Below are 8,589 nucleotides of genomic sequence, written 5' to 3'. Positions count from 1 at the left end.
ATATTATATTTTGATTATTAGTTACACTATTTATCGCGCCTAAAAGTGTAGTGTATACTAGTCTGGGAGCCGTTTTTCTTGTGGCGATTTTTTAAATGAATTATCTACGTCAATATTGAACCCACGGGGGGCGCCTCACCCCTGCCTTCCCCATGGACAGTCCAGCAATGTCTGCTTCCACTCCCCCCTGTGTTTCCAGACCCAGAGAGTGAAGCAAAGCCAGAATCAACCACCACACTAGATAAATAGCCATTACTGTGGTAAATAAGGCGATGGTTGTGTATATGTACCCCAGTTAACACCGCCCGCCGCCCACCTCACCCACACCCACAGCCCGCCCCAACATTTCCTTCAATTCTCACTGTTTTCTGCTGCTGCTGCGCCTCAAATGCATAGCAGGGACAAAAGAGGAGTAGTAGTAGTAGTAGCAGGAGCAGCAGTGTTATTATTATTACTATGAGGGTTAATGTGTGTGTGGCAGGCTGTTTTATGTAAAATTATCCCCTTTATCTCTCTCTCTCTCTCTCTCTCTCTCTCTCTCTCTCTCTCTCTCTCTCTCTCTCTCTCCATGAAGGCCACAGAGGTGACTAGGTAGAGTGTTCCTGCTGTTAATAATTTAGAAATGTTGTTAATCTCTCACTGGAACCTTAAAAACAATAACAACTTCAACTATACTCTATTGATGAAGGTTAGACACACAACCCGTCACTTCAGAGGAGCTTGGCGGTGTCTTATGGTGTGGCTTGACAATGTTAGGGCTGGATATCTCTCTCTCTGTCACTCTCTCTCTCTCTCTCTCTCTCTCTCTCTCTCTCTCTCTCTCTCTAATAGTCACTCTGAAGGTAAAATGTGTCCCAGTACTGAAGGTAAAATAGTGAAGATGTGCCATTAATCTTCCTCCATACACCCTTCCTAATGTCAATAAAATGGTTAAAATCTCAAGTGAAGAATGTGTCCCAGTACTGAAGGGGTCTTAGTGAAGACTCCATAATCTTCCCTTCCATAACCCTTCTAATCAAAATGGTCTAATGGTACACAAATCTCAAGGTAAAAATGTGTCCCAGTACTGAAGGGGTTAAAATAGTGAAGACTGTGGCCATTAATCTTCTGCCTCCATACACCCTTCCTAATGTCAATAAAATGGTCTAATGGTACACAAATCTCAAGGTAAAATGTGTCCCAGTACTGAAGGGGTTAAAATAGTGAAGACTGTGGCCATTAATCTTCTGCCTCCATACACCCTTCCTAATGTCAATAAAATGGTCTAATGGTACACAAATCTCAAGGTAAAAATGTGTCCCAGTACTGAAGGGGTTAAAATAGTGAAGACTGTGGCCATTAATCTTCTGCCTCCATACACCCTTCCTAATGTCAATAAAATGGTCTAATGGTACACAAATCTCAAGGTAAAAATGTGTCCCAGTACTGAAGGGGTTAAAATAGTGAAGACTGTGGCCATTAATCTTCTGCCTCCATACACCCTTCCTAATGTCAATAAAATGGTCTAATGGTACACAAATCTCAAGGTAAAAATGTGTCCCAGTACTGAAGGGGTTAAAATAGTGAAGACTGTGGCCATTAATCTTCTGCCTCCATACACCCTTCCTAATGTCAATAAAATGGTCTAATGGTACACAAATCTCAAGGTAAAAATGTGTCCCAGTACTGAAGGGGTTAAAATAGTGAAGACTGTGGCCATTAATCTTCTGCCTCCATACACCCTTCCTAATGTCAATAAAATGGTCTAATGGTACACAAATCTCAAGGTAAAATGTGTCCCAGTACTGAAGGGGTTAAAATAGTGAAGACTGTGGCCATTAATCTTCTGCCTCCATACACCCTTCCTAATGTCAATAAAATGGTCTAATGGTACACAAATCTCAAGGTAAAATGTGTCCCAGTACTGAAGGGGTTAAAATAGTGAAGACTGTGGCCATTAATCTTCTGCCTCCATACACCCTTCCTAATGTCAATAAAATGGTCTAATGGTACACAAATCTCAAGGTAAAAATGTGTCCCAGTACTGAAGGGGTTAAAATAGTGAAGACTGTGGCCATTAATCTTCTGCCCTCCATACACCCTTCCTAATGTCAATAAAATGGTCTAATGGTACACAAATCTCAAGGTAAAAATGTGTCCCAGTACTGAAGGGGTTAAAATAGTGAAGACTGTGGCCATTAATCTTCTGCCTCCATACACCCTTCCTAATGTCAATAAAATGGTCTAATGGTACACAAATCTCAAGGTAAAAATGTGTCCCAGTACTGAAGGGGTTAAAATAGTGAAGACTGTGGCCATTAATCTTCTGCCTCCATACACCCTTCCTAATGTCAATAAAATGGTCTAATGGCACACAAATCTCAAGGTAAAAATGTGTCCCAGTACTGAAGGGGTTAAAATAGTGAAGACTGTGGCCATTAATCTTCTGCCTCCATACACCCTTCCTAATGTCAATAAAATGGTCTAATGGTACACAAATCTCAAGGTAAAAATGTGTCCCAGTACTGAAGGGGTTAAAATAGTGAAGACTGTGGCCATTAATCTTCTGCCTCCATACACCCTTCCTAATGTCAATAAAATGGTCTAATGGTACACAAATCTCAAGGTAAAAATGTGTCCCAGTACTGAAGGGGTTAAAATAGTGAAGACTGTGGCCATTAATCTTCTGCCTCCATACACCCTTCCTAATGTCAATAAAATGGTCTAATGGTACACAAATCTCAAGGTAAAAATGTGTCCCAGTACTGAAGGGGTTAAAATAGTGAAGACTGTGGCCATTAATCTTCTGCCTCCATACACCCTTCCTAATGTCAATAAAATGGTCTAATGGTACACAAATCTCAAGGTAAAAATGTGTCCCAGTACTGAAGGGGTTAAAATAGTGAAGACTGTGGCCATTAATCTTCTGCCTCCATACACCCTTCCTAATGTCAATAAAATGGTCTAATGGCACACAAATCTGAAGGTAAAATGTGTCCCAGTACTGAAGGGGTTAAACTAAGGTTAACATAACTGTAGTGTACTTTAGTGTCAAAAGGAATGGTACTATCAAACTGGAAATTGAGAAGATCATAGAGACTAATGCACAACATCCACTGCTTACAATCTGGGACTTGAATGGCCACGTGGGATTCAAAGGAACACAAAAGCCAGATGGAAATGGAAGAATGATATTAGAATGCATGGAGAAGTATAAAATGATAATGCCCAATGACGATACAATTGTGACAGCTTAGCTCAGTAATCAGCTTACCTTGTTGAGAAAATGCTTTGCTTCAGTGACACCCCAGACAGCTTAGCTCAGTAATCAGCTTACCTTGTTGAGAAAATGCTTTGCTTCAGTGACACCCCAGACAGCTTAGCTCAGTAATCAGCTTACCTGCTTTGCTTCAGTGACACCCCAGACAGCTTAGCTCAGTAATCAGCTTACCTTTATGCTCAGAGTATGTTTTGGGGCATTTTGAGGTGTTACATGGTGTTTTGAGTGTGTTTGGGATAAAATTGAGTGTTTCAAGTGGTTTGGGCATGTTGAGTGTGTGTGGGTGTGTTTGTATTGAGCTCAGAGTTTGTTTTGGGGCATTTTGAAATGTTTTGGGATAAAATTGAGTGTTTTAAGTGGTTTGGATGTATTGAGTGTGTGTGGTGTGTTTGTATTGAGCTCTGGGTGTGTTTTGGGGCATTTTGAGGAGTTACATGGTGTTTTGAGTGTGTTTTGGGATAAAATTGAGTGTTTTACTGAAACTGAGGTTCCCCACGAATAGACCTGTCTCTGATAAAATGCTTTGGTTCAGTGACATCTCAGACAGCTTAGGTCAGTAATCAGCTTACCTTTGTGCCATCTTGACATGACATGATGCTCTCGGGAACACATTCCTCACACAAATAGATAAATCTCTGCACACTCAGTGAAATGTGGCTCAAAAATCTCTTAACTTCTTGTATGGTACATTTGCAGGATTGAAGCAAAGTCAGTCTTTTTATAATAATATATTTCCTCTATGTCACATAAACAGCTTTCATTCCTTCACAGCACCAACATCCACACAGAGTGTCCACACAGACAACACTGCGTCATTAAACTGTATATTAATGTACTTTAACTACTTTACATGTACGGTAAGTCCTCGTTACACGGTACATGTGCGTTCCTGAAAACCTTACCACAAATCAGAATTACCGTATCCCGAACCCATTATAACGTGCAATAATAGGGAATGCGCTCCAGCTTCCTGGGAGGTAGGCTAGAAAATGGCCTGTTCATACTCAGATATTGTGTACAAAAATCATTTCAAAGTAAAAAACCTTTAATTGTCATATCAATAGATGTTTGCAAAGTTTTAGACAGTATAAGAAGGAATTATAGGATCAAAATTCTTATGGAATATCAAATAAATGAAAAAGTACTAGACCTAATAACAAAAGTTTACCCTGGAGACAAAACTAGACTAAGACTTCAAACACAAAATTTAACAAGTGGCATCAGACAGACAGACAGACAGACAGACAGACAGACAGCAGGGGATGTACATACAGCCTCCATAACACTTGGCAAATTAACCCCTTCACTACCAGGACGTGCTTTCATACATAGTCATTCTGTTTTCTATTTTGGTGATTCTATACAGCTTCACAAACTTATTATGTGGGGATTCAAATAGTGAAAACTCAGGCCATTAATCCTCTGACCTCCATAGACTCTTCCTAATGTCAATAAAATTGTCTAATCACGCCCAAAACTCACAGTAAAAATGCCTCCCAGTACTGAAGGGGTTAAAATTATGAAGACTGTGGCCATTAATCTTGTGATCTCCATAGACTCTTCTTAGTGTCAATAAAATGGTCTAATGGTACACAAATCTCAAGGTAAAAATACGTCCCAGTACTGAAGGGGTTAAAATAGTGAAGACTGTGGCCATTAATCTTCTGACCTCCATACACCCTTCCTAATGTCATCAAAATGGTCTAATGGTACACAAACCTCAAGGTAAAAATGTGTCCCAGTACTGAAGGGGTTAAAATAGTGAAGACTGTGGCCATTTATCCTCTGACCTCCATACACCCTTCCTAATGTCAATAAAATGGTCTAATGGTACACAAATCTCAAGGTAAAAATGTGTCCCAGTACTGAAGGGGTTAAAATAGTGAAGACTGTGGCCATTTATCCTCTGCCCTCCATACACCCTTCCTAATGTCAATAAAATGGTCTAATGGTACACAAACCTCAAGGTAAAAATACGTCCCAGTACTGAAGGGGTTAAAATAGTGAAGACTGTGGCCATTAATCTTCTGACCTCCATACACCCTTCCTAATGTCATCAAAATGGTCTAATGGTACACAAATCTCAAGGTAAAAATGTGTCCCAGTACTGAAGGGGTTAAAATAGTGAAGACTGTGGCCATTTATCCTCTGCCCTCCATACACCCTTCCTAATGTCAATAAAATGGTCTAATGGTACACAAATCTCAAGGTAAAAATACATCCCAGTACTGAAGGGGTTAAAATAGTGAAGACTGTGGCCATTTATCCTCTGCCTCCATACACCCTTCCTAATGTCAATAAAATGGTCTAATGGTACACAAATCTCAAGGTAAAAATACATCCCAGTACTGAAGGGGTTAAAATAGTGAAGACTGTGGCCATTAATCTTCTGCCCTCCATACACCCTTCCTAATGTCATCAAAATGGTCTAATGGTATACAAATCTCAAGGTAAAAATACGTCCCAGTACTGAAGGGGTTAAAATAGTGAAGACTGTGGCCATTTATCCTCTGCCCTCCATACACCCTTCCTAATGTCATCAAAATGGTCTAATGGTACACAAACCTCAAGGTAAAAATACATCCCAGTACTGAAGGGGTTAAAATAGTGAAGACTGTGGCCATTAATCTTCTGCCCTCCATACACCCTTCCTAATGTCAATAAAATGGTCTAAGGTACACAAACCTCAAGGTAAAATATGTCCCAGTACTGAAGGGGTTAATAACTTTCTGAAGGGGTTAAACCAAATAATAATAAAGACATTAGAAAGTGTAAATTTGTGCTTCAAAGATGACACTTTAAATGTGACTCACTTATTCTTTGCAGACGATGGAATGCTGTCAGCGAGCAGCATGGAAGACGCAGAGAGAGTGGTGGTCAGGTGGTGGTGGAGACAGGGAGAGTATGTGGCCTGGAGATTAACAAACAGAACACCAATAATCTTGTGACCTCCATGCACCCTTCCTAATGTCAATAAAGTTGTCTTATCATGCCCAAAATTACTAATAAACCATATTATTATTATTATTATTATTATTATTATTATTATTATTTACACACACACACTGGGATGGACTGGGAGAGGCTGGGATGCACTGGGAGAGAGAAAAGGAGGACAGAGAAGTCTGTGAGCATGTATTTCATGAGAAGTTATGGGTGGAAGGAGCACAGGTGGAGAAGATGTACAGAATGGGAATGAAAGTGAGAGGGAGTGAGAGGCCCCTAATAGTATGTATGTCTGCGTGATGTATATGATAAATGGGAGGTGGTGAAGAGGGGCAGACAGCTGAGAGACTGTCATGAGGAAGACATAAGTCAAATCAGGATTGCCCTGACAAAACTAAGAAAGAGAGAGAACAAGACGCAATGCTAAAGGAAAAGTTGCAAGACAAAAGAAGACAAGGAGGCCAGTGGAAAATACAGAGGGGAAAAATTGTGAGAGTAGGAGAAGGCACTGGTGGGGACTGAAATACAGGTGTACGGGACAAAGAAATCAGCGAAAAGAGTGTCAAAATGAAGGTAATAAATATACAAGGGCTAACACAAACTAAAGCAAAAGAAGTAGAAGAGTTAGTGAGTGATGATAGTATAGTTTGCTTAACAGAGACCCAGAAGAAGCTAAGAGATATAAACTTCAGTGATAACTGTGTGATAGTAGATAATATGAGAGAGGAGCAAGATAGAAAGGGAGGAGGACTAATGGTGCTATATAGGAAGGATACAGGAGTACAGCTAGAGAAGATACCAACAAAATGTCCGGATATATTGCACACAAAAGGGAAAATGAGAGGATGGGAGATGAGACTAGTAGTGGTTTACCTGAGTGTTAACGATCCACCCAGAAATAATAATATTAAGCTACAAATGGAAAGGATAATAAATGGAAACTCTCACCCGCTCTTAGTCATGGGTGACTTTAATGGACATGTGGGCTTCAAAGGGAGCAGAAGGTGAATACAAATGGAGAAATCATTTTGGAATTGATAATGTTAAATGATGATTGCAAATGCACAGGAGGAGAGTTCACATGGAGCAGAAATGAACAAAGGAGTGTTATTGATTATGTACTGGCAACAAATCAAGTCTATAGGAAATTCAAGAGCATGCATATAGATGAGGAGAAGGACATTTTGACATGTCAGACCACAATCCAATTGAAGTGGAGCTAATAATAAAAAGAAGAAGAAAAATGTGAGAGAAAAGAGTGGGTTGTGAAGGAGTATTATAAAACAGACAATAATTCCTTAGAAAGATTTTGGGTGTGCATGGAAAGCCAGGCGCTAAATAAGGAAAGTGAAAAAGAGTCACTAATAAAGAGAATTGCTAAAAGGAAAATATAGGAGAAGAGGAGAAAAGAATAGCAAGAACACAGAGCCTGTATGGATAAATGATGTAATTAGGAAAGAAATCAAAGAAAGGAGGAGGAGAAATGCAACAACAAATGAAGAAGAGAGGGAAAGGTGGAAGGAGTTATACCCAAAGCAAAAAGAAAGGGTACATGTGCTAATAAAAAAGGAGATCTGTAAACAAGAAGAGAAAACAGTCAAAGAAATGAAGGAAAGCAAGGATGGAGGAAAGAAGATGTGGGAGTACATTAAGAAGCTAAAAGGGAAAAGATCAAGGAGAAAAATCCCTAAAATCTATGGAGAAGATGGGGTACAACTGGAGCAGGAGAAGGTGGCGGGGAGGAGGTAAAGAAATTGTGGAGCAACATATATAGAAAATATGAAAACAATATTGAAGAAATGTGGAATGTGAGGAAGAGAGAGGAGTATGAGAACATGATCAAAGACATAGAAGAGAAACGATCAGTTAGGCTGAACGCAGTTGATGAACAAGGGACACAAATGCAATATATACAGACTTGTGCAGTGGAGGTATGGGAACACATCGACATGGCAAGAAGGGTGACAGGAGGAGAGGTGCAATTACAACAGAACATTATCACAGAGGAAAGAGTGGCGAGGTGTCTGGGAAAATGAAGAGCAAACGAGCTGTGGGGACAGATAATATTAAAGGACAAATGTACAAGGAGATAGGAAATAGCACAGTATTAAAGGAAATATTAGCAAAGGGAATGAAAAGTACATTAGAGTCAGGCCATGTACCACCAAGCTGGAAAGAATCAAGGACAGTGATGATCCCCAAAACAAGATGCCCAAAAGCCAAGGATTTGAGACCTATTGCATTAACTAACGTTGGGTATAAACTAATGATGTCAATCATAAGAGATAGCTTAGAAGATCACATAACAAAGAACAGCTTAGGGAAACAAACGCAAGGAGGTTTCACAGAACGTAGTACAATTGAAAATAACATTTTGTTCTAAA

General features: G+C 39.8%; 1 long non-coding RNA gene across 1 annotated transcript; it reads left to right on the top strand.

Moving 5' to 3' along the window:
- Nucleotides 1-6,258, top strand: LOC123502310. Its single transcript, XR_006673918.1, has 2 exons — nucleotides 1-260; nucleotides 6,086-6,258. It is a non-coding gene; the product is annotated as an uncharacterized LOC123502310 (long non-coding RNA).
- The last annotated feature ends 2,331 nt before the right edge of the window (nucleotides 6,259-8,589 follow it).

The sequence above is a fragment of the Portunus trituberculatus genome, chromosome 11 (genome assembly GCF_017591435.1).
Source record: "Portunus trituberculatus isolate SZX2019 chromosome 11, ASM1759143v1, whole genome shotgun sequence".
Classification (NCBI taxonomy): domain Eukaryota; kingdom Metazoa; phylum Arthropoda; class Malacostraca; order Decapoda; family Portunidae; genus Portunus; species Portunus trituberculatus.
Note: the sequence above shows the minus strand (reverse complement) of the source record. Positions and strands in the feature narration are given on the sequence as shown.